General features: G+C 47.7%; 1 protein-coding gene across 2 annotated transcripts in view; it reads right to left on the bottom strand.

The window, feature by feature from the left end:
• The window catches only part of LRRC4B (leucine rich repeat containing 4B), a 145,147-nt gene extending 120,794 nt beyond the window's left edge, over window positions 1–24,353 (bottom strand). Inside the window, exon 1 of one of the 2 annotated variants that reach the window (XM_083469805.1) lies at window positions 23,949–24,353. The gene's annotated coding sequence lies outside the window, so the exon portion shown is untranslated. Of the gene's footprint in view, window positions 1–20,534; window positions 20,997–23,948 lie in introns of those variants that run through there. The other variant, XM_083469807.1, reaches the window with a different exon arrangement.
• Window positions 24,354–24,864: the final 511 nt, after the last annotated feature.

Here is a 24,864-nt window from a genome sequence, read left to right as displayed (position 1 = left end):
TGTCACTAAAGGCCACTGAGTGCAAGGACAAGAGAGGGCAATTAAACCAACCAACCAAACAAACAAAAGATTTAGTTGTTGCAAGGAGTGCCAAACATTTGCTGGAAGAGGGAGACGTTTTTCGGCGCGATCAAAAACGTTCACGAAAAAAATGGTGAATATTTTCTGCTGAGTGTCCAGCTTGCAACCAATGAGCAAGCAGTAAAACTATACCAACTATTGTCCAAGATGGGACAAATATACAGATTTCCTTAAAAGACATTATGACTAAAGACCAAATGCAGAATAATAAATAATAATAATAATAATAATAATAATAATAATAATAATAATAATAATAAATTGTATGGGAGGCATGTTAAAAACATAAAACTACACATACGAAAATGCAATCCCATTTCTTACATTCTTGACAGGGGCAGGTATACAAGTCATTTCCATTCCACTGTGCATTAAAAAGAAGAAGAATTCATCTTTGCTTTTCAGTTACTGAATATGGCGTGTGGGAGATCCTACATCTTTGGCTGCAACTAGGGACACTGAGCCAACATGATTCACCTGTTTTCAGGAACATTTTTGACAGTGCAGAAGACACCTCACTGTTTCAGCGATTTTTCAGTGTGCCTTGGAAAAATATATAAATTACTCACTTATTCACTTAAATCGCCACCGCTTGCTCTGCTCTCAGTGATGTCTTCCCATCCCAGATTCTGTTTGGTTGCCATTTTGTTTAGGAATATCGGGCGGGATCAGACAAAGTGCCATTACTTCATCCTACTAACTACGTGATTCCTGGTGGGATAGGAAGACCCATATGACGAACCCAGAGAAAAGCAGTCACTAGGGGAAGCAATGGGTCTGAGCATTGTGAAAGAAAATGGATGAATATCCACCAACCTGCACCTACTTTTTCTAACCCTCTTAAATCACCAGCTTTGACCCCAAAATAAATAAATAAAAATGTCTTATACTGAGACATGGAAACTGTGGTGGTCCAATGGAACAGGACCAAGGAAATAATCTTTTACTTAATCTCCCAATTCACCCCATCACATTCAGCATGGGCTCCCTTCTCTCCTTTGCTCCCCGTATTCAGTTCCTCTCCAAGGCATGTTGATTTCCCACTGATATCCCTTCTCTGCCCCTTTGGAAAAAATCATTACCAGTCGCTGCGAGTCACCAAGTGGGAAAGAGTGCTACTGCACTCCTGTCCTGGGAGATAGCTCAGTCAGTAGAGCATGAGACTCTCAATCTCAGGGTTGTGCGTTCAAGCCCCACGTTGGGCAAAAGATTCCTGAATTGCAGGGGGTTGGACTAGATGACCCTCGCGATCCCTTCCAACTCTATAATTCTATGTACTGGTTTGTGGGCTTCCCAAAGCATCTGGCTGATCACTGTGTGAACAAGATGGGCCTTTGGCTGGACCTGGAAGTGCTTTTTCTCACGTTCTTAATCCTAGTATATGCCCCAGCTTGTCACTTGCCTTGACCACTGCAACCCCAACTTCCATTGTCACAAATCAGCCGTCACTTCTCCTCTTCACTTGGCTGTGAAAGACACTCACCTTCCCATTGCTGTGATCACGCGATGTCCCCTCCTTCAAATCCTACGCTGACTTCCTGTCCCTTCCTGGGTCCAGCGCCCAAACTCTGAATCAGGGGTCGGCAACCTAAGGCCCATGGGCCACAAGAGGCCCACGGGGGTCGTTTAAATGCCCCACGAGCCGCCCCCGAACAGAATCCCCCCACGCAGCGCTAAACCAGCACAGCGAAGTGCGGGGACTCACTTCCGCGACGCCGGAAATCATGTCTACGCATGCGCCGGCAATCGCATCTGAACAGACGCAGACGCCAGAAATTGCATCTGCACAGGTGCAGGCGCTGGAAATCGTGGGGGGAGACGATCCGGCCATGGAGGGATCTCTGCTGGAGTGCATTGCCAACCCCTGCAATCCTCACCTCTTCTTAGCGAATCTCACTTGTATACTTCCCTGCTGCCTCTGTGACATTCTCTCCTGCAGCTCCACCACCCTTGGCAACTTAAAGGTCTCTTGATCTCCACACAAAGAGCCTAAACGTCCTCCTTTTTCTGTCCTTTGCATAGGGCGGTCATTTACGCATCTCACAAAGAGTGGTAAGGCATCATCAGAAAAAGAAAAAGGGGGGGAGTTGGGGGTGTTAAAAGAAGACACAGATTTGCATAAAATTTACAAGTGCTAATTTATATGGAGAGATAACAGATTTAGAAATAATGACTATAATTTAGGCAGAAATTCAGCACGCCTCACCCTAGTGGGGATGAAGACTGAGAAGTTGAGTTGTGTGGGCCCATTCAGACTGCTGTCCAGGTCTAACCATCGATGGGCAGCTCCAAGGTCCCAGAACTTCCTTCGTGTGGTTCCTCCTGTTTAAACCAAACTGGGAAGCCCTTCAAACCCAGGGCTGCTTCAAGCAAAAGCCTGTCCTCTAACAGCCCTTCAAAGAGAGGATTGTCCTCCCCGAAGCAGTTGGGTCACCCTATTAGTAGGGCTGGGCAATGATATCTGGTTTTGAACATTGTGATATATCACCAGCTAAACATCACAATTGAGGGGCGCGGGTGGAGCTGTGGGTTAAAGCACAGAGCCTAGGACTTGCTGATCAGAAGGTCAGCTGTTCGAATCCCCGCAACGGGGTAAGCTCCCGTTGTTCGGTCCCTGCTCCTGCCAACCTAGCAGTTCGAAAGCACATCAAAGTTCAAGTAGATAAATAAGTACCACTCCGGCGGGAAGGTAAACAGCGTTTCTGTGCACTGCTCTGGTTCACCAGAAGCGGCTTAGTCATGCTGGCCACATGACCTGGAAGGTGTACGCAGGATCCCTCGGCCGATAAAGCGAGATGAGCTCCACATCCCCAAAGTCGGTCACAACTGGACCTAATGGTCAGGAGTCCCTTTACCTTAAATATCACAATATACTAATATATCACGATTATACAATATACAGTGGTACCTCAGGTTAAGTACTTAATTCATTCTGGAGGGCCGTTCTTAAGCTGAAACTGTTCTTAACCTGAAGCACCACTTTAGCTAATGGGGCCTCCCACTGCTGCCGCGCCACCACTGCAGGATTTCTGTTCTCATCCTGAAGCAAAGTATTTAACCCGAGGTACTATTTCTGGGTTAGCGGAGTCCGTAACCTGAAGCGTACGTAACCCAAGGTATCACTGTACCTGAAGGAGCATCTCCACCCTCGTTGTTCAGCCCAGACACTGAGGTCCAGCTCCGAGGGCCTTCTGGCGGTTCCCTCCCTGCGAGAAGTCAGGTTACAGGGAACCAGGCAGAGGGCCTTTTCAGTGGTGGTGCCTGCCCTGTGGAACACCCTCCCATCAGATGTCCTAAGATCTGATTTATATATTTTAACTGCTGCTATATCTGTACTGTGCCTGTTATATCGAATTGCTAATGCAAATGTATCCCTATCATGTTTTATGACTTCCCTGATTTTGTATGTGTGCTGGAACTGGTCTGTGACTGAAATAATAAATTCCCATCAGATGTCAAGGAAATAAATAACTAGAAGTTAGAAGACACCTGAAGGCAGTTTAGGGAAGTTTTTAATGTTTGATGTTTTATCGTGTTTTTAATATTCTGTTGGGAGCTGCCCAGAGTGGCTGAGGAAACCCAGCCAGATGGGCGGGGTATAAATAATAAATTATTATTAATATTATTATTATTAAAGGATGGTGCTATGCAGAGGCATTGGCTGGCTTCATGGTTTTCTCGCATTGTGATTTTTTTGCATAGCACACACACCATGATTTGCAATATATTGCCAGGTCAAAATTATGAAACTGATATCGTTATACAGACTTCAAACCAGTTTGGGACAATATATCAATACATCGCCCAGCTCTACCTACGAGCCCTGGAACTGCCAGCGAGAACACCTGTACAATTCCACTTTTCTCGTTTCTCGAAACACACCTTTTAGCCCAGTCCTGGTGGCCTCCAGGACTACAACTGATGGGAGTTGTAGTCCAGAACATCAGCATGGGGGAAGGCTGCTTTAGCACAGCTCCTTAGTCCCCATATCCCACTATAATTAAGCCTAAGTCTGTGCAACTGAAATAAACGCACATCCCCGCTCTCTCCTTCCTCTGTTGTCTCCCTGGTGTGTTGAATTTCAGACTGCAGGTTCCTTAAAGCCTCACTGATGGAGCTAGAGAAATAAATATTGGAAAAACCCAAGCCGTGAAGTTATCACAGTTTGCAAATCATGAGTACCTTTTTGGACATCTTCCACCATGATTACACAATCTATTTGCTGCGTATGTTCATTGAGTAGTTGGGGAAAGCCTGCCCTAGCTTTACACAGTTTGCTAATTTGAGGTAGTCTGCCAGAGAAATAGACTTTAGGCAGCAATCTCTTGCCATCCAGGCTGTTGCAAGCTTTGATTTGTATTTCCCAAGTCTTTGTCTATAGCTAGTCTTTTTAATTGTTCGCCGAGCAATTTGAACTTCAGTTATGGATCTGATGATTGCTCTGCTTGGTTAGGGGTTGCTACACCCCTGCAGAGATGTAGATTGCATTTGGGAGCTTTTGGGATAATAGCTACTAATCGAGCTAACTTATATTACCGTGACTAATGCAACTTTTTCAAAGAAATAAAATAGGAGTTATACTTGTCAAGCCGCCCACTTCAAGACAGGGCCTTCATGTGCTATATGCATAGAATCCTAGGGCAGTAAGTTCCACAGGACAAACTTTGCAAACAGAAAAATAAATAAATCCCACAAGTATTTCTAAACCGGCTGCTGTCCTGTTAATCTTCAGAACCGGGCACATTCTAGATGACCTTGCACATCAACCAACACACGGTTCTAGAACCCAGTGGCGTAGCGTGGGGGGTGCAAGGGGGGCAGGCCGCACCAGGCGCAACATCTGGGGGGGCGCGCTCGCTGCCTCTGGAGTCGCCGAAGAGCGTCGGGCACAGGCTGTAGCAGAGCCGCATGTCTCGCGGAACCGACGAGCTGTGCGCGCATCCGGGCTGAAGGCGCCCGGCAGGCAGCGGCTCTCAGCGCTCGCCGCGGAGGACGCGCCAGGCAGCCCCTCCTCACAGCCCTGCCTCCGCTGCTGCTGCTGCAGCTGCTGGGCCATGTTGCATTTTTCTCGCCTCTCTGCCCCCCTCCTCCTCCGGGCAAGCGGCGTCGTTTGGGCGGCAGCGCCAGCGGCAACTCGCAGGTTAGGGGTTAGGGGGGGCGCAAATTACTTGCCTTGCCCCGGGTTAGGGGGCGCAAATTACTTGCGTTGCCCCGGGTGCTGACAACTCACGCTACGCCGCTGCTAGAACCTGCATTGACTCTGGCTTGCTGCAAATGGCAATTTCCCTTTCAAACAGGAAGGTTTCTAGACCTCATGGTCGCAAAGCAAAAAGGCTGGGACAAGTGCAAGATATATCTGTTGGAGGCTGCAGTCTTGTTGGAGCCTCCACCCACTTCCTCGTCATTCCTCACCTTCCCTGCCAAAGATTTCAGATCCTGCCAAAAACTATCAATCAAAATGCATCATGAGGAGGCATCCATCATATAAACACACTTCGCTGTGCGTGGTGTTTAGGATAAAGAATCTGATGTTCCTTGGCATCAAATCCCAGCCGAGACTTCCCCAACATTTCCTCTCCTCTCATTACCTTTACCCGGTCTTTATAGCTGCCTTTGCCACAGAAACCATCAGAGAGACAGAGAGACTCAGATTTTTCTTCTTGTTCTATTTGCCCTTGCCTGTGTCGTTTTTTTTGCAGAGCTCTCTCTCGCTATCACCAGGAGAGCGTACGTTTTCAACACCCGCTCCACTCACTCAAATCCACTCCCCATCGTTCCCTGGTCTCCTTCACAGGCGCTACACACCCTGAACCTCTTCCCACAACCGCCTGCTGTCTCTCTTTTTTAGACACTTCCTGCCCCCACCCCAGTTTTGTCTCTTCCGCATTAGCCAGAAGGGGTGGCAAGAGGGGATGGCACAGCCTTTTGATCACTGGGTACGAATCAGATTATCCCTTCCGCCACTTTGGAGCGGTGGGCATCACGGCATCGCAACTGCCTCCCTTTCTCGCCAAATTGCCGCTTGTAATTAACACTCTGAAAACCTTAACCTGGCAGTGCAACAGTATCAGCATCTATGGAAATTACTCCCTGATAGAATCTGGTGTTCAGCTAACAATCAAACGTACAGCACACACCCAGGGGATTCCCACCCCATCCCCTCCACCACCTCTTGTTCTTGTTTTAAAATCATGGAAGCTGTGAGATTTTAGAAAGGCAGTCCACATAGGCCATAGGTAGTCCCAGCCTCATTTTATGCAGCTCCTGGCACTAAGTTGTCCCCTTCTTCCATCCCATCAGAGTTCCTTCCTCCCTGTTCATTTCCTCCTTATTTTTCATTTTTGTCTACAGAAGCTGCTTTCACATGGCCTGGTGGGATATTGTGTGTGTGTGTGTGTGTGGTTGTACATTCATCTTGATATGTTCTGCACAAAGTTTCTAGGGAGATGAGATGACAGTAACTGCTTGCTGGGCATTCAGTCTGATTTGTTTGTGGAGTGGGGAGGAATACGATAGTTTATATGTATTATTTTGCAATAAGTTAGCTTAATCATAGTTACTATGGACCAAATTTTCTCAACGCATTCAGCTATAGTACAATATATGCTCTCCCGCCCCCCCTGTCAAAAAAAAATGTAGCTGGTATAATCTTAGCTGCGGTTATAACATTCAACACTATTTCTTGATCATTTTCCGGAGTCACATCTTTTAGAAAGCCAAGCAGAAATATTTTCGGTTCCAAGGGTATATCATGTCCTAACATATCAGATATATTAGCCTGAAGAGGTTTCCACAACACTTCTTTAGACAGCAATGTGCATTAATTCACTGTCTTCAAAAACTGATAGGCCATCCCTGTTGAATTTGAGCCACTCTTGCTTATTCTGCTGAATAGGGTAACATCCACACCATACACAAAATAATAATAATAATCTCTCATCGATGCTTTAGCTGAGATTCCTGCCTTGCAGGGGGTTGGACTAGAAGACTCTCAGAGCCCTTTCCAACACTATGATTCTATGAATCAGGGTGTCATGGTCTGGTTCACGGGCAATCGAAGTCCGGGCTGGGGACGTCGGGAGCGGGGGCAAGATGGTGGGGTGGGAGCAGGAACGGGAGTCCAGAAGCCAGGAAGTCAAGAGTCCAAGGGACAGAGAGCCGGGAGTCACAAACTCAAGGGTCCGAGGATCAAGAAGTAAGGAGTCACGAAGTCAAGGGTCCGAGGATCAAGAAGGAAGGGGTCAAGGAGCCAAACACAGCAAGGCAAGAAATGCTGACCTTATATCCCTTACCGGCTCTTTGCCACCAGGTGCTGAGAGTTACCAACCAGCCTCACCTGTGCGGCCATGCCTTGCCTCTTCACAACAAACTTAGGAAGGCCCCAGTCCTGCAAAGTCCTACTGGTCACAGGGCCTGGCTCCTACACGCACTCCTGACACAGGGCTTTTTTCCAGCCGGAACTCAGTTCTGGCACCTCTCAGGTGGACGCCATTGCCATTATAAGAAAACAAGGGAGTCGTTCATAGTGAGTTCTGGCACCTCGTTTTTCCAGAAAAACAGCACTGATGGTAATCATTTCATTATGTGTAATTAAATCGGTTGCCCCAGCCACGCTGGGCAGCTCCCAACAAAAATGTTAAAAACACAAGAAAACATCAAACATTGAAAAGTTTAAAAACACAAGGCGCTCTTATGCCACCGACAGTCATGGCTACTGCACCCCACACAGTCCTGGGAACTTTCACTTCTGAAGGGTGCCGGGAACTGTAGTTCGTCAAGGGGTCTCCTAACCACCCTCAGTACCCTAACAGATTACAGCCCTGGGTTTATGCCCCAGTATCCTGTCCTGACAGCACTGTGATAAGAATTTTAAGGTATTAGATATATAATAAATGTACCAACCAAGCACGTACATAGATCAGCACAGGAAGACCGACCAGAAAACATTTTTGATTCCCAAACTGTCCCAAACTGACAAAATGTTTTCTCTGCAAGGTCAAAGGAAAATGGAAAAGCCTCCCCATTGTCTTTTCCTTCACAAATCCTGTCTTAAGGGTAAGTCTGTGTTTGAATAGGGTGAGCCTGTGACCTAGACTCAGGAACTACCGTATTTTTCGCTCTATAACACGCACACGACCATAACGCGCACATAGTTTTTAGAGGAGGAAAACAAGAAAAAACATATTCTAAACGAAACAGTGGATGTATGATTTTTGTGGTTCATGCTGTGGCCACAGACATGTGATCTGACAGTGAGTTTGGGGTAGCCCAATGCAAATATCCTGAGGATCCATGTGGATCCATGCTTTGTAACCACGTTTTTGCACCACTGCGGCCCCAGGCAACAGTGGGTGCGTGATTTTTTTGGTGCAAGCTGTAGCCATGGACAAGCTATGTGATCTGATGGTGAATTTGGGGTGACCCAGTGCAAAAATCCTGAGGATCCATGTGGATCCGTGCTTTGTAACCAGGCTCTCTGTCCCTCTCTTCTCCCCACTCAGTGGCTCTTCTCCCGCTTTGCTGTTTCAAAGCGAGCCACGGAGGAGGGAAGGAAGGGGAACCATGGATCCTCTGCTCACGACTGCAGCAGATCCCCCCGCCATCCGCAGGCATTCGCTCCATAACACGCACAGACATTTCCCCTTACTTTCTAGGAGGAAAAAAGTGAGTGTTATGGAGCAAAAAATACGGTAAGTATTTATCATTACAAAACACTGGCCAGGCTCTCCAGGCAATGCAATCAAGTGACCATTAAACAGGTAACCTGTCAGGCGAGATAAACAAGTCACTCAGATTTCTGCTGTAGACCACACTTTCTGTGATGTTGGTATGATGTATCTGGGGAGGTGGTCTTGAGCTACACCCCTTCTGTGATGTAGGTGTTAAGTTGTGAGTGAACATATCAGACGACACAGTGATTCTTCAAACAGCTCTTGTTTATTCACAGGCCAGAACAGAACAGAACTGAAGGGTTCAGCCAGCCTGCTTATATAGAGCTCCACTAGAACGCAACAGTAACCATTTTCTGTAACTATCCAATCACTGAACGTCACTTTCAATCCCTTCTTTGCATACGTGGGCCTGAGTGAAAACTATCTACAGTATCCCCCTGCTGGCCCAGGGTGAGAACTTCAGTCCATAACAGTATGTATGGTGTTTCTGGGCAATTTCAAAAGTCTATATAAGGGCTTGCACACCATTGTGCTAGGTTCCTCCTCCCTCCTGCGTGTGGTGAGCGAGGACCCTGTTGCAACAGATCAATAAAGATCAGGCTTATGAGCTGCTTTGCTTCTCAATATTCTCTGGTTGGCCTCTGTTATTTTCTCCTACCAATAGGGAACCTATGTAAGGACTCTATATGGGCTCTTGGATACCCCAAAAGGGAAAAAGGGCAGATTTTTGTTTACCAACAGCACCACTGGCAGGTATCAGCAACATCACTTGCACCCAGGGCCGCAGAGAGGTTTCTCCTGCCCCGGAAGGGTGTAAGAGACCTCGTTTCATTCCTCACTGGGAGACAGAGGCTTGCCAATCCGTATCACACAACCCATCCACGTGCACCCAGGAAAAGAGAGCTTTCTTGCCGGGGCCCTAATCGTGTCAGCCTCGCGGTGGTACGCCTCTCTGGATTTCTTCACTGGCAGCACAAATTGTAGGAGCGTGGATCGGAGTAAATTGGTTCCCCTCTCTTGTGACACTTGAACTCCAGGTCACAAACTGAAGTTTGAGTGGTTGAAGATTCAGGACTGGCAAAAAAGAAGCTCTTTTGTCACACATGCTGAATAACTGATTTATGGAATCGTGCCTCAAGATGATGGCTAGCTTAGATGGCTTTAAAAAGAAAGAAAGGATTAGACGGATCCACAGAAACAGGTTATTGGAATCACAGGCTTGGAAGGTACCTTAAAGGTCCCAACCTTCCCAACAGTGTCGCAATGCCCTTTCTTGCAATCTGAGCCCATCCACTTGGTTCCTGCCCTCTCAAGCAGCAGATGGAGATTTGTTCCATCTTCTGTGCAACAGAGCCAAGAGGAGCCTTCATGTCCAGATGTACTCTACCTTTGAACGCAGAGGTGAGTGGGTTGGGGCAAGGCCATGGCTGTCATGCCCCGCTTGCTTTGCTTCCCAGGGGTATATTATCGGCCACTGCAGGACAGATCCAGCACAAGCAGCGACCACAGCAAAGCAACAATAAAACCGGGGCCGGCAAACTTTAGAAAAGTGGAGGCACGCAAAATTGCAATTGGCATTTCTGAACAGAAATTCAGATCAACTCTTCACCATGGAGTGAGGGAAAGGGACAAAACTCAGTAATTTGGGCCTGTGTTTCACATGCAAAAGATGTCAGGATCAAACCCTGGCATCTCCAGAGTCTTTTTTCTAGGATCCAGTAGCAAGTGAGGGGGAAGGTCTCAACCTAGAGAGCCGCTGCCTGCTAGACTTGAAAGACAAACAGTTTGACACGGTGTAAGGTGTTGGTGGGGGACGCGGGTGGCGCTGTGGGTTAAACCACAGAGCCTAGGACTTGCCGATCAGAAGGTCGGCACTTCGAATCCCCGCGACAGGGTGAGCTCCCGTTGCTCGGTCCCTGCTCCTGCCAACCTAGCAGTTCGAGAGCACGTCAAAATGCAAATAGATAAATAGGTACCACTCCGGCGGGAGGGTAAATGGCATTTCTGTGCGCTGCTCTGGTTCACCAGAAGCGGCTTAGTCATGCTGGCCACATGACCCGGAAGCTGTACGCCGGCTCCCTCAGGCAATAAAGTGAGATAAGCACCGCAACCCCAGAGTCAGCCACAACTGGACCTAATGGTCAGGGGTCCCATTACCCTTAAGGTGTTGGTGGACTACAACTCCTATCATCCTTAACTACTGGCCACACTGGCTGGGGCAGATGGGTGTTGAAGTTCAAGGATATATGAAGGACAACACTGGATTTCCCTAATGCAGCAAACAGTTGCTGGAGGGTGCTTTTCATCAGAAACATGGCACAGAGAAGGAAAAGTCCTGTCCCCCTTCCTATGATCCCAAGCCAGATCATAGAACTGTAGGGTTCGAAGGGACCAGGAGGGTCATCTAATCCAACCCTCTGCAATGTGGGAACCTTTTGCCCAAGGTGGGATTCAAACCCATGACCCTAAGCTTAAGAGTCTCATGCTCTACCCACCAACCACCAGCAACGCTGGATTTAGGTAGGTGCCCAGGGCACAGAGTGGAGGGGGTGCAAAATAATAATAAATAAGAGAGGAATTATAGTGAAAATAATAAATATTGGGGGGGGGCACCAAATTTTGTCCATGCTCAGGACACCATATTACCAACAACTGTTATTCTTTTCATGCCTTATTTTAACCTCGTGCATTTAAAATTTTATACTGGTATAAAAACCTATTATTATTATTTTGTTATAGATACACAAACACACCAAAACTTGCCCCTGCCATCACCCTCCTACTTTGCAAAAGTTTAAAGGAAGAGCAGGTGCCTTCGGTTATCTCTATTATCTAGTTTGGTCCTCAAACAATGGCTGTGTTTGGTTTCCTTTCTAGCCTGGGCTTTTATTTTGAAATAGCGTTTCAAAATACAATGAGAAGGAAGAACTCACATGCCAACACAACCTCGCTAATTAAGGAGGGGGAAGGAAGCTCACTGATAACACTCCTTATTATATCATGAATAAATCTGCAAGGGCAATTAGAGTCAAACAGCCTAAGGCTGAAAATCCTAACCCAGTTTACAAGAGGGGAGGGGAGCCACGCTGAATTCAATAGGATTTACACCTGAGTAGGCATGGCTAGGACTGCGCTGTACGAATACACTGCAGAGATGTTAACTCTGAAACTTAAGATCCAAACTTTTCTTTTAAGAGCCAAGTTACACTGATGAAGGTCCACAGCATTTACACAAGTCCTGTGGTGCCAATCCCTGCTCTCTGTTCTACCTTCTCTGCCCTGCTAATCTAGGCCTACGACTCTCCTCTCTGCTATTTGGATGCCATAAACCAGACTTGTAAACAGTAAACTGAGGCGAGGAGAGAGGCTAAGAATCAACTTGAGAGTGACTACTACCAGGTACAGGAACTGTGGTAAATGGAAAAAATCTTACTCTTTTTCTCCATTTCAGCCTAGAATGACTATGACTGCACACCCACCCCAATCATTTAAAGAACCTTGGGAGCTGTAGTTTGTTAAAGGTGCTGGGAGTTATAGTTCTTTGGGTCAAAAAATGTGCTTTACAGCCAAAGACCATGGTCGCATTGTCTTTATATACAGTGGTACCTCTAGATACGAACGGGATCCGTTCCGGAGCCCCGTTCGCATCTAGAGGTAAACGTAACTAGCGACAGCACGTCTGCGCATGCACGCGTCGCTTTCCACCGCTTCTGCGCATGCGTGTGATGTAATTTTGAGCATCTGCGCATGTGTTAAGCGGTAAAACCTGTAAGTAACGCGCTCCGTTAATTCTGGGTTGCCGAGGAGCGCAACTCGAACGCGCTCAACTCGAAGCATATTTAACCCGAGGTATGACTGTATATATAAAACTTGGGGAGACAGGCAAACTAATATCAGTGTACTGGAAGAAGCAAAGATCACCGAAGTAATGAATCTTCAACATCAACTTCATTGGACTGGTCATGTTGTGTGGATGCCTGATGATCGTCTTCCAAAACAACTACTCTATTCGGAACTTAAAAATGGAGAGGGTAATGCTGGTGGTCAACAAAAGAGGTTTAAAGACTCTCTCAAGGCAAATATTAAAAAATGTAGTATAAACACTGACAACTGGGAAACACTGGCCTCGTGCGAGCGCTCCAGTTGGAGAACAGCCTTTACCAAAGGTGTCATGGGCTTGTAGACACTCTAGCTCAGGACGCAAGGGTGAAACATGCTAAGAGGAAGGCACGCTTGGTAAATCCACACCATGATCAACTCCCACCCGGAAACCAAAGTCCCCACTGTGGAAGGACATGTGGATCCAGAATTGGTCTCCACAGTCACTTACGGACTCACTGTTAAAACTGTGTTTATGGAAGACAATCTTACTCGGCTACAAGTGATCGCCAAAGAAGAAGAGATATATATATAATTTTTATTAAATTTTCTGTTTTACAATTTAAAGTACTCATTTTTACAACCTTAAGATATCAATGACTTCTCTTCTTCTCTTTCCATGGTTCATTTTACATATCATAAATCCCCGCTTATTTTACAGAAACTAAACCATTCAGTATTCCATTATTACATCCAACATAACCTATTTACACTGTTGAATTTATCTTAACGCTGCCAGCGTTTTCAGCTGTACGCAGTTATTTCCCCTATATTCAATAAACCTTTTCCAATCTTCTCTAAATGCGGGTTTTTCTTGTTCTCTTATTCTATATGTTAAATCTGCAAGCTGCACAGTTTATTCCGTCAGTTTAAGCTGCCATTCTTCTTTGATTGGGACCTCGCTCGTTTTCCATTTTGGGGCTAACAAAACACAGGCCGCAGTAGTGGCATACATAAATAACCTTTTTTAACACCTGGTCGCATTGTCGATTCCTTTGGAGTAAAGACCACCAAACTCATTTGGACTCATTTTTCTGAGTAAATATGCACGGGGTCAGGTTTCATCATAGGTGGGCTCATTAAGAAAATATTGGCTAGGGGGGACTTTGCCCCCTAAGATCTCGACTTTCGTTTTTCGCAATCTAACGTCTATTCACATTTCTCATCACACATACACACACATTTTCTTACTCATCTTTTTCTCCAGAAAGGCTGTAGCTAAGGGGTAGATCATCTGCTCTGCACGCAGAAGGACTCAAGTTCATTCTCCCAACATCAGAATGTCCCCTGTCTAACCCCCGAAAAGCCACTGATGCTCAGGGCAGATAATGCTCAGCTAAATGGACCAAAGATATTTAAGGCAGCTTCCTCCATTTCTCTTGCCACACCCAGTTTCCTGCAGCATTTCCTATTTCGTAGTTCTTTCCTCCCCATTCCTGCCCCCCTCCCCATATTTAACCCTCACACACCTACCTCACCCAAATCCTCTGAAGCCCAAAACACGTTTGAGGAGAAATATCCCCATCCGACTTGCACAAATATGAACTGACGCCTTCCGATTCAAACATATATTTGCAACCATCCGCACTACAGAAGATGCTGGGATTAGATTGCTTTGTTATTTTTAAGATGGCAAAACACTGACCCTAACCCTCAAACCTGAGTTTCTGAAAATCAATGTTTCCACACACAAACTCCAACATTTCCCCAAAGATTCTGCTGCTGCAAAATTTACTTCTGCCTCTACTTTCTTTTATCATACGCAGCTGACTTTCAACAACCTGTAAAACATGAGGCAGCCCCCCACTGTTTCTGCCCCCCCAAAAAATCTCTACTCCATTTTCTGCTTCATTCAGGGCTACCTGCAAATGGCATTGTCCCCCAGTTCCTTTTTTTGTCAAATGATATTTATTAGTTTTCCAAATTTTTAAAGAATCACTACTCCATTACATCAAATTTAATACAATTTCTCCCAGAAGTTGACTTCCCACTCTTCATCCTAGATGTGTCCCTACTTTCCCCCATTGCTGCTTGATATTACACATTTATCTCTAATTCACAGTTCATTCCTTATATTCAATTTACAATTTTTAAATTTTAAATTTCCCCCCTTGCCCCTTATCCACTAGCTACCAATTTATCAATTCCTGCTCATACATTTGCATAACAATATACCGTATTTTTTGCTCTATAAGACTCACTTTTTCCCTCCTAAAAAGTAAGGGGAAATGTGTGTGCGTCTTATGGAGCGAATGCAGGCTGCGCGGCAATCCCAGAAGCTAGAAAAGCAAGAGGGATTGCTGCTTTCACTGCGCAGCGATCCCTCTTGCTGTTCTGGCTTCTGAGATTCAGAATATTTTTTTTCTTGTTTTCCTCCTCCAAAAGCTAGGTGCGTCTTGTGGTCTGGTGCGTCTTATAGAGCGAAAAATACGGTAATATTCCTTTAGAAAGCAAAAGAGCTTTTGCATGCTTTGTCCCCCAGTTCCTCCCCCCCCCCCCCACCATCCCAGATAGCTGTTGCACTTGTTTTACACACACACAAAAAAAGCAGTGGATTCCAAGATAGAGAGGGATTTGTTTGAGGGCAGTCTATGACATGGCATGAGCTAGGATCTGAATTCAGTTCTGGGCTAAAAATGCCACTCCACAGCTCAGTTCCCCTCTCCAATACATATCCTCCAGTTTCCCTAAAAGTAAAGGTAAAGGGACCCCTGACCATTAGGTCCAGTCGTGGCCGACTCTGGGGTTGCGGCACTCATCTCGCTTTATTGGCCGAGGGAGCCGGCGTACAGCTTCCGGGTCATGTGGCCAGCATGACTAAGCCACTTCTGGCAAACCAGAGCAGTGCACGGAAACGCTGTTTATCTTCCTGCCGGAGCGGTACCTATTTATCTACTTGCACTTTGACGTGCTTTCGAACTGCTAGGTTGGCAAGAGCAGGAACCCCGTCACGGGGATTCGAACCCCCGACCTTCTGATCGGCAAGTCCTCGGCTCTGTGGTTTAACCCACAGCGCCACCTGCTCCCTACTGCCATTCGATTTCCTGTCCTTTAATCTATGTCTGGGATGGGTAACCTGTGGCCCTCCAGAATGTTATTGGACAGACTCCAGCTCCATTCAGTCCCAGCCCAGCATGGCCAATGGTCAGGGACAATGGGAGTTGTAGTCCATCATCAACATCTGGAAGTCCACAAGCTTCTCCATCCATCTTCTGCCCTGTCCCTTCTCAACAGCTGTGTGCCACCCTTCCTTCTGCCACCCAGCTCACTATCTTTAACCAAACTTGGGTTTCCAGCTGTTCTTGGACTACAACTCCCATCTTCCATTGCTAGCAGAACCAGTGGTCAGGGGTGATGGGGACTGTAGTCCAAAAATGGTTGGAGACCCAAGTTTGGGAAACCCTGCTCTAACCCCTTTCACCACTGGAGCTCTTTCTAAATGCCAAGCAAGTTGCCATGCCAAGGCAAATGCTCAGCATCCCAGCTACAGCCAACGTATTCCTATGCCATTTGAAAAGGGCCTTTCTATTTCTTGGGACAAGTGGAAAATCCTAGATTTATTTTCTGGGGAGAGGGAAGGGCCCCCTGATGTTCTCCTAAAGGCATCTGTGCAGGATCCAAACAGATCCTAATGATCTGACTACTTTTGGTTTAATAGTTTGCAATGACCACTTGCAAATCCTGTGACCTCTTGTGGCCACTGAGAAGGAAAGGAGCGTATTCCACTGGCCATGTGGTATCATTCTGTTTACTATGCTTCTTTCAGGGCACTGGCTCAAGGCTCAGGTGGCCTCAGTGGCCCGGAGTGCCTTCCATCAGCTTCGGCTGGTGGCCCAGCTATGCCCCTACCTGGACAGGGATAGCCTAACTACAGTGGTACCTTGGGTTACATACGCTTCAGGTTACATACGCTTCAGGTTACAGACTCCGCTAACCCAGAAATAGTACCTCGGGTTAAGAACTTTGCTTCAGGATGAGAACAGAAATCGTGCTCCGGCGGCGCTACAGCAGCGGGAGGCCCCATTAGCTAAAGTGGTGCTTCAGGTTAAGAACAGTTTCAGGTTAAGAACGGACCTCCAGAACGAATTAAGTACTTAACCAGAGGTACCACTGTAATGTTGTCTATGCTCTGGTAACTTCAAGGTTAGATTACTGCAATGCGTTATACGTAGGGCTGCCTCTGAAGACAGTTCAGAAACATCAGCTAGTGAAGAATTCAGCAGCCAGGTTGCTCACTGGAGCAAGACGGTTTGAGCATATTACACCGATCCTGGACCGACTGCACTGGCTACCAATTAGTTTCTGGGCCCAATTCAAAGTGCTGGTTTTGAGCTATAAAGCCTTAAACAGCCCAGGACCGCAATACCTCAAGGAACGCCTCTCTTCATATGAACCTACCCGTACCCTGAGATCATCTTCTAAGGCCCTTCTTTGTGTGCTTCCTCCTCGAGAGAAGGCAACACGAGAACGGGGCCTTCTCTGCAGTGGCTCCCCGTTCGTGGAATGCTCTCCCCAAGGAAGTTCACCTGGCACCTTCATTATACACCTTTAGGTGCCAGGCAAAAACTTTCCTTTTTAATCAGGCCTTTGGTTGACCTGATGGACATCCTATACCCTTTTATAATGTGGCTCTTTTCAGGGGGGTGTTATTGGGTTGTTGTTTTTATTCTGATTATATATGTTGTGATCTTTTCTGTGAACCACTCTGAGACCTCTGGTTACAGGGCAGTATATAAACTCAAATAATAAAAATAATAGTAATAATGATGATGATGATGATGCATGTATGCACATGTACACACACATCCCAAAAAAACCAGTGCTACAAAATGACTAACCCATTAGGAAAATCAAGGGACCCGAGTCAGACCCAAATTCCACGTGGTGATCTTGCCATAAAGTTGATCCACAGCTCCCCATCGCAGGAAGGGATGATAATTTATAATGTTTTCTAAATTCCTACGGGGTTGTATCCAACCAAGTTCTGCTCAAGGTAGACCCGCTGAACTGAATGACCCCAGTTAGCTACGCCCATTAATTTCAATGGGCCTACTTCTGAGTATGACTAACATTGAATACAACCAGTTACAAATTGCTTAAGTGGCAGTCCTGCTGTGAATAACAATCAGACCTGCGGAAACGTTTCCAATTCCCAGGAGCCAGTTCTGCACGGTCCAAGGAATAAAAAACAGGTCACTTTCGTAGGCAACTGGCGTCCTGATAGCAACCGTTATCATTTCAGTTCAGAACGATTTCCATGATATAATACGTCCTTGCCACGATGGCACAAATGCTACGTACACATCTGGGAAGAACATAGAAGAACAGCCCTGCCAGATCAGGCCAGGAGTCCCTCTAGTCATAGAATCATAGAGTTGGAAGGGACCCTAAAGGCCATTAAGTCCAACCCCTCGCAAACCAGGAATCTCAGCTAAAGCAACCTCTGCTTAAGAACCTCCAGGGAAGGAGAGTCCTCAACTTCCCAAGGGAAGACCGCTCCACTGTGAAACAGCTCTTACTGTCAGAAAATTTTCCCATACGTTTAGCCGGAACGCCCTTTCTTGTAACTTGAAGACATGGGTTTGAGTCCTACCCTCCAAAGCAGCCCTGGGGATATTGGAAGATGGCTACCAGCCTCCTGGCTAAACCTACCCAGCTCCTTCAACCGCTCCTCATAAGGCTTGATTTCCAGACCCCTGATCATCACAGCAGCCTGGCATGCAGAAATAAAGGAGGGCAAGCTTTTCCAACTGCTTCCAGAAATATAATAATAAGTAATAATAATATAGGGACGCGGGTGGCGCTGTGGGTTAAACCACAGAGCCTAGGGCTTGCCGAACAGAAGGTCGGCAGTTCGAATCCTCACGACGGGGTGAGCTCCCGTTGCTCGGTCCCTGCTCCTGCCAACCTAGCAGTTTGAAAGCACATCAAAGTGCAAGTAGATAAATAGGTACCGCTCCGACGGGAAGGTAAACGGCGTTTCCGTGCGCTGCTCTGGTTCACCAGAAGCGGCTTAGTCATGCTGGCCACATGACCCGGAAGCTGTATGCTGGCTCCCTCAGCCAATAAAGCGAGATGACCGCCGCAACCCCAGAGTCGGTCACGACTAGACCTAATGGTCAGGGGTCCTTTTACCCTTTACCTTTAATAATAATATAGCCCAACCCAGCCCTCCCTCTTATATTTTCATGTGCTAGGCTGTTGTGAAAGTCACTGTTTGTTTGGCTTTTTAGGACATTGCATATATCCTCCTGCCTTTCATGCAAGGAACGCAAGTATGGTGTTCTAACCCCCTTCACTTCATCCTTACAACCCTGAGAGGTAGGTTAGGCTGACAGATCACATGGTTTCTCCCAGACTGTCACTTTTTTCCAGACCCTCCATGTGGTCCCTATTTTCCAGGGATAAAATTGCGGTGCTCAGAATTGGACACAGTCTATCGTCCTGTCCTCACAGTGGGCAGCTAGCTGCCTGCGGAAAGCCCCAAACAAAGCTCCCAAACACACCAGGACTCTTCCTTCTTGCAGCGTCCAGCAACTGGAGTCAGAAGGATGATAGCCTCTGGCAGCGGAGGCAGAAACCCATCGGGGTTAGTAGCCACAGATAGCCTCCCACATTCCCTAAGGGGAGATTTGCTTAGCTAGGGGTCTCAGTAACTGCAGGTGAGTGGCTAGTTTCCAAATCCTCACAGTCTACTATAAGTCACACCTCTTGGAGAAGGGGCTCCAGCTTAGTGATAAGAAAGCAAAAACTTTGCATTCTGAAGATCCCAGAATCACTCCCTGCCATTTCCAGTTAAAGAGGATCAGGGAGCAGATGATGGGAAACAGCCTCTGCCTTAGAGAGTGGCTGTCAGTCAATGTGGGCAGTCCTGCCCCCGATGGACATGTGGCCTGACCTACCACAGACCCTCCAAGTGTCCCTGTTTTCCAGGGGTAGTCCCAGATTTACAGAAGCCATCCCAGTTTCCGATTTGATCCCGGAATGTCCCATTTTTCTTTCGGGCGTCCCTATTTACATAGGAGAAATGTTGGAGGGTTATGCGTCCCCCCCGCCCCCGAGCCAAAGACATAAGTAACTATACAACTTTTAGAAGACATCTGAAGGTAGCCCTGTATGGGGAAGTTTTTTAAAAAAATGTTCGATGTTTTATTATGTCTCTATATGTGGTGGAACAACCTAGGGCAACCCAGTTAGATGGTTGGGGTAGAAATAATAAAATTATTATCATGGAACGGGATGTCCCTATTTTTCATTGGAGAAAGGTTGGAGGGCACCTTCCTGCATTCCTATACGGCTGCCACTCCTTAACACACCACACTTTCTCCCTGTTTCTGCACCGAATAAATACAACATGGTTCCTTCCACTTCCGTCCTTTTCACACACACTCACGCAGCGGCAGATTGTTTCCTCCGCACACCTTCTACGAGAAAGAAATTCACATCGCCCTCCCTCTTCCCCTAGTCCCACCACGGAGACTAATGCGAACTGTTTTGTACATCGGAGTAGAATTTTGGGGGGTGGGGGTGGGCAGCGAAGGCAGCACACTTCTGGGGCAGAAACTAAATGGGTTCTCATTCCTTTTCCTTCCATCCCCATTCTCTTCCTTCCCATTGCCATGGTAACAGTTTCTATCAGAGCTTCTTGGCCACCTTTTCTGGCAGCTGTAGCCATGTAGAGTTTATATATGTATATAATTCTTACTCTGAATATATATTATACTCACTCACACACACACCAAAGCTGAGGGATCTAATTAAATTTACAAGTACAGGCCTAAGCTCATGGTATAAATTCGCAGTTAACAAGTCAACTGTTTGCACTACAGATTAATCCCCAAAGCTTCATGATACCTCCCCAACTGCCTGTCCCCAACATTCTCCTGTCAACAATGAACTTACCGGAAATTAAGGAGCAAAAGCAACATCTGCCTAGGCCTCTTTCCCCACCTGTCTTCAGCAGCAACTGATGTGTGCTCTGCACAAATGCACCGCACCGGCATCCCTCTCAAATGTGACCTTTGCCAAACGGCTTCCTTGATCTTCCATTGCCGTATTTGCACATGCACAAAGGCACAAACACGGAGCTCCCTGTTCCCTTCTGCCGAAGAGGAAGGAGAGTCGCTGTGTGCAATCATGACCCTCTTTTCCCCATCCCCGACCCCCCAGAAATCCCAGGGAACAGGAGTATGGAAGACCTGCCAGTCACATCAGACTGTACCGCGTAAGATACACCACCTGCCTAATTAAGTCCTAGCCTGCTTCTCGTGTCTTTATTTCCCGAAATGTCCCTTGTGTTAACCTCTTTCACAGTCAACTCACACAGAAGCACATACAAAATTTCGCCGCACCCCATGCTTGCAAAACATAGCCATCCCCAAGCAATCAATTATGGGATTCCACTTCGGCAGCTTCATTCTTACCTACACCTGTAGGATCCTCTAATCTGTTATCATAATCTCATTGGTACTGCAGTGACTCAAAACCAATCTCAGAGTCCACACTTCAATTAACCCTCCACTGCTTCCGGGTTATTTGTTTGCGGGGACAATTGCACATGGAATGGGCCACATCGCCAACATGCTAACTGAGCACAGAAGAGAAAAGGGAGGCATCAAAGGAGCATTGCGCTGCCAGAAAGACTCAGAGGGTGTGACGCTTCCCCCAAATGAACCCCTCAAATCCTAGCACCCGCAGCTCCTCACAAACCAGAACAGCACCTCCATATCCGCTCCTCAGTCCAAGCATCTACAGCAACCTTAAAACCCCTGCAGAGGCTCCCCCACCCACAATGTTAATGGCATCGGTTTGCAATTCCACTATCTCCAGTCCCCTCAAATTCCCTTGCACCAATATCCCACTCGCAGTCTGTAAGGTAACCATGACAACAAACAGCTTGTTCTGAAGCTTCTAGACACGTAGGCCTAGTTCCCACAAACGTGGAGGTAAACCTGTGTCTTGACTGTACCACTTCAGACTGCAGGTACAGGCCCATGTGAGTGGGTGCTCCTCCATACAAATTAGTAAGTCCCTTCATGTAGAAAACTATGGTGTCAGGGTGAAGGGTTCAGGCCTAGCTTTCTCCATTAATTTTACATACAGAAGAACTTGGGTTTATTATTATTATTTTCAGTATGGAGGAGCATTCAGCTCCTACCTGCACTTTGAAGTAGCACAGGTGACCTTCCTCACCTCCTGTTTGTAAGACAGAGGTTTCACTGTGGAAGGGGGTTGGCCACCCATACAACACCACCATGTCTCAGCAAGCTTAAATAGTTTAAGGCGAAAGGTGGATTGGTACAATGTGGGAATGCAACCCAACAAGGCTAGGACTAGCAGGGACCGGATTGTAGATTGTGGGGCATAGGAATCATAGGGTTTGCTGATGGGGTGGGAGCAGGGGAAGATTTCAAGGGGGCTGAGGCAGGCCCACAGAACCTAGTTATTTTAAAAGAATAAAGGCCTACATCATCACGATCTGAGAGGCTCAGTATTTACCCTTTCGTATTTTTTATCTTTTGCTACTTCGATGAACAGAAAACAACAGAAATGTCTGGAAAATTAACTTGCTTTAAACATTGCTTTAATCAAAAGATTGCATCGCACAACTGCCATTAAAGAGACTACGGAACCACAGATTATTATTTTTTGCCACATGTCTGTTGGACTTGCCTCGTGGCCTGAGTGCTTAATGCCGAACGGCAGGACACGAGGAGCCACAATTTGACGGTTGAGTGGGGGGGGGGAGCCTACATTTTTTTCTTGGGTCAGAATCCCACCCCCCTGGACAAGAGAAGCAGAAAGCCCACTTGCACTCCTAGAAGAGGAAGAAGCACAAATAAGGAATGGGGATAGCTGGGCTTACAAGCCAATATGCTCCCTTCCATTGGGGTACAGAGGAGTGTTGACAGAGCCCTCCGGGGAGAGGGGTTTAGGATCCTTGAAATAATTTGCACCCAGATAAGTGCATGAGGTGGGGTGGGAAGGGGTGAGGGGACACAGAAGCCAGTGGGGACCGAGATGGGAGGGGAACCAAATAGCTCAGACTGGCATGATTAAGAGTTATGCAAAAGAAGTATTTAAGGGTCATCAGTGGAGAGGAGGAGGAAACTCAGCAGGTGTTAAACCCAACAGTGCAGGGAAACCAGGTAGTGTTATAAGAAGGGGAGCTCAGCCCCCTTGGAACAGGGAAGCAGGTAGGCCTCATTTGGGGTATATACTCACTATGTGGGTGAGGTCATGGGTTCAATATGCTTAAACCTCATGGCAGGATTGGGGAAGGCCTAGTCTGTCAAGGTGGGAGGGCAGGTCATTAGGAATATGTTGGCACATAATATTCTTGTGGGAATCTGTGGGTTTCGTGAATCTTGGGCGTGGGTAAGTTTAAGGGGGGAATGGAGGACCAGGAATGACTTCAAATAGTCCCCTGTGACACATAAGTGAAGAGGGGTTTGGCCCTGAAACAGAGGGGGGGTTGCTTCAAGGAGAGAAAAGAAAGGAGTTGGGTCTATTGACAGTAGGGAGGCAATTCCAGAGAAAGCCAGAGCATAAGGTGAGAGGGAACCTGACTGTGGGGAGGCCTGAGGTAATGGAGGCAAGAGCGGAAAGACGCATTTATTGGAACCAGGCCTGGATGGGGATGTATGGGGCTCATCAGCAGAGGAACACACACAACACACACACACACCCTGCCCATTGTGGAGGTGTGGCATCGGGCCTGAGTAATAAGCACAGCTTGAGGGGAAAGCAAAGTGTGTTGCTATGGGAGCAGGCAATGAAGGGGAGGGGGCTAAACCTGAGAGGGGGGCTCTTTAGAGGACAGAGTAAGTGAAAGCTTACGAGACATATTTTTGGCGACGACAACGTTAGATTAAATGGGGGCTAGCTGGAACTGGGAGAGCTGGGTACAGTGGGAGGAGGGTTAGGCTACCAGGCCAATGGGGGGGGGGGAGAGATAGCAAAGCAGCATCTTTCTGGCGGCGGGGGGGGGGTAAGATGGTGCCGTTTCCATAGCAACTTCCATCCATCATCCCCCTTACCTTTGCTCCTGTCCTATCAGTCCCACCTACCTCCCCCCGCACTGAATCACTGTCCCAATCTCACCCCTTACTCCTCCTAAGAATCAATTGCGCGCCCCTTCCTCCTTCCATATCGTGTATGAACCGCAATGAATCCCTGCCCCAATCTAGCCTTTTCCCATCCTTAGATAGATGAGAGCGCCCTTTCATTCGGGCTGCATACTCCCACCCCACCCCACCACCCCAAAACCCCACCACCACCCAGCCATCCTCATCACCCCTTTATCCACACACTCACCAAAGTGGGGGTCGTCGTGGAGGCAGCATCCCCTGCGCGCTTTTCTCCGGCAACGTTGGCGCAGCTGGTTGTTCTCTCTCCTCCGCGTGCCCAGTTGGGGGGGCAAAGGCGCGCGGGGGGAGGCTGCAGGCTCTCCCCCAGTCCCCTTAATGTTTGGGCTCCATACAGATCCCGGATCAGACCCAACGGGAGCCCCGCCAAGGCCTTGGGGAGGGGGCGAAGATGGAGCGGCGGCAAGCGAAGACCCACAGGCAAAGCGAGCAAGCACACCCCAACCCCTCGTCCTGGCTCCGACCCGACCCGGCTGCCAAGGAAGAAGCCGACCCAACCAGCCAGCCAGCCAACCAACGGCGTCGGGAGCGCTGCAGCAAAAGCGCTCCTGCGAGGAGCAGGGACGCGAGTGGAATACTAATAGTGGGAAGGAGGGGTGGGGGGAGGAAGCGGGGAGGGGGAGGGGAGAGCGAGTGAGACGGGGGGGGGAGAGAAAAGGAGGGTAACGCGGGGAGCGACTTAGGGAAAGAGCGAAAGCGATGGAGCGAGCAAAAGAGAGAAAGAGAGAGCGTGCGTAAAAAGGGTGATGGTGGTCAAGGCGCAGCGAGGGAGAGAAGACGGTGGCGGAGAACTGAGGCGGGAGAGGGGCAGGTGGGAGGATTAGGCGTGGTGGGCAGAATATTGATGTGGGGAAGACCCCGGAGCTGGTCCCCGTGTCTTAGAAGCAGGTGGTCTCCCTGCCTGCGCCCCTGATTGGTTTTTACCAAAAAATGCAGGGGGGAAAGGAATGGCTACGTTGCTTTGGTTGGGCCACTTATTGGAAAGCGAGCTCCTCGCGACGCCACCCCGCGCCTTCGTTCAGATCGACGTAGCGGTCATTCTTCTGGGGAGGAAGACGGATCGGGCCGCCCTGGAGAGGCTTGTG

This window comes from Podarcis liolepis (genome assembly GCF_965112155.1).
Source record: "Podarcis liolepis genome assembly, chromosome: 13".
Classification (NCBI taxonomy): Eukaryota; Metazoa; Chordata; class Lepidosauria; order Squamata; family Lacertidae; genus Podarcis; species Podarcis liolepis.
This window is presented reverse-complemented; position numbering and strand designations above follow the sequence as displayed.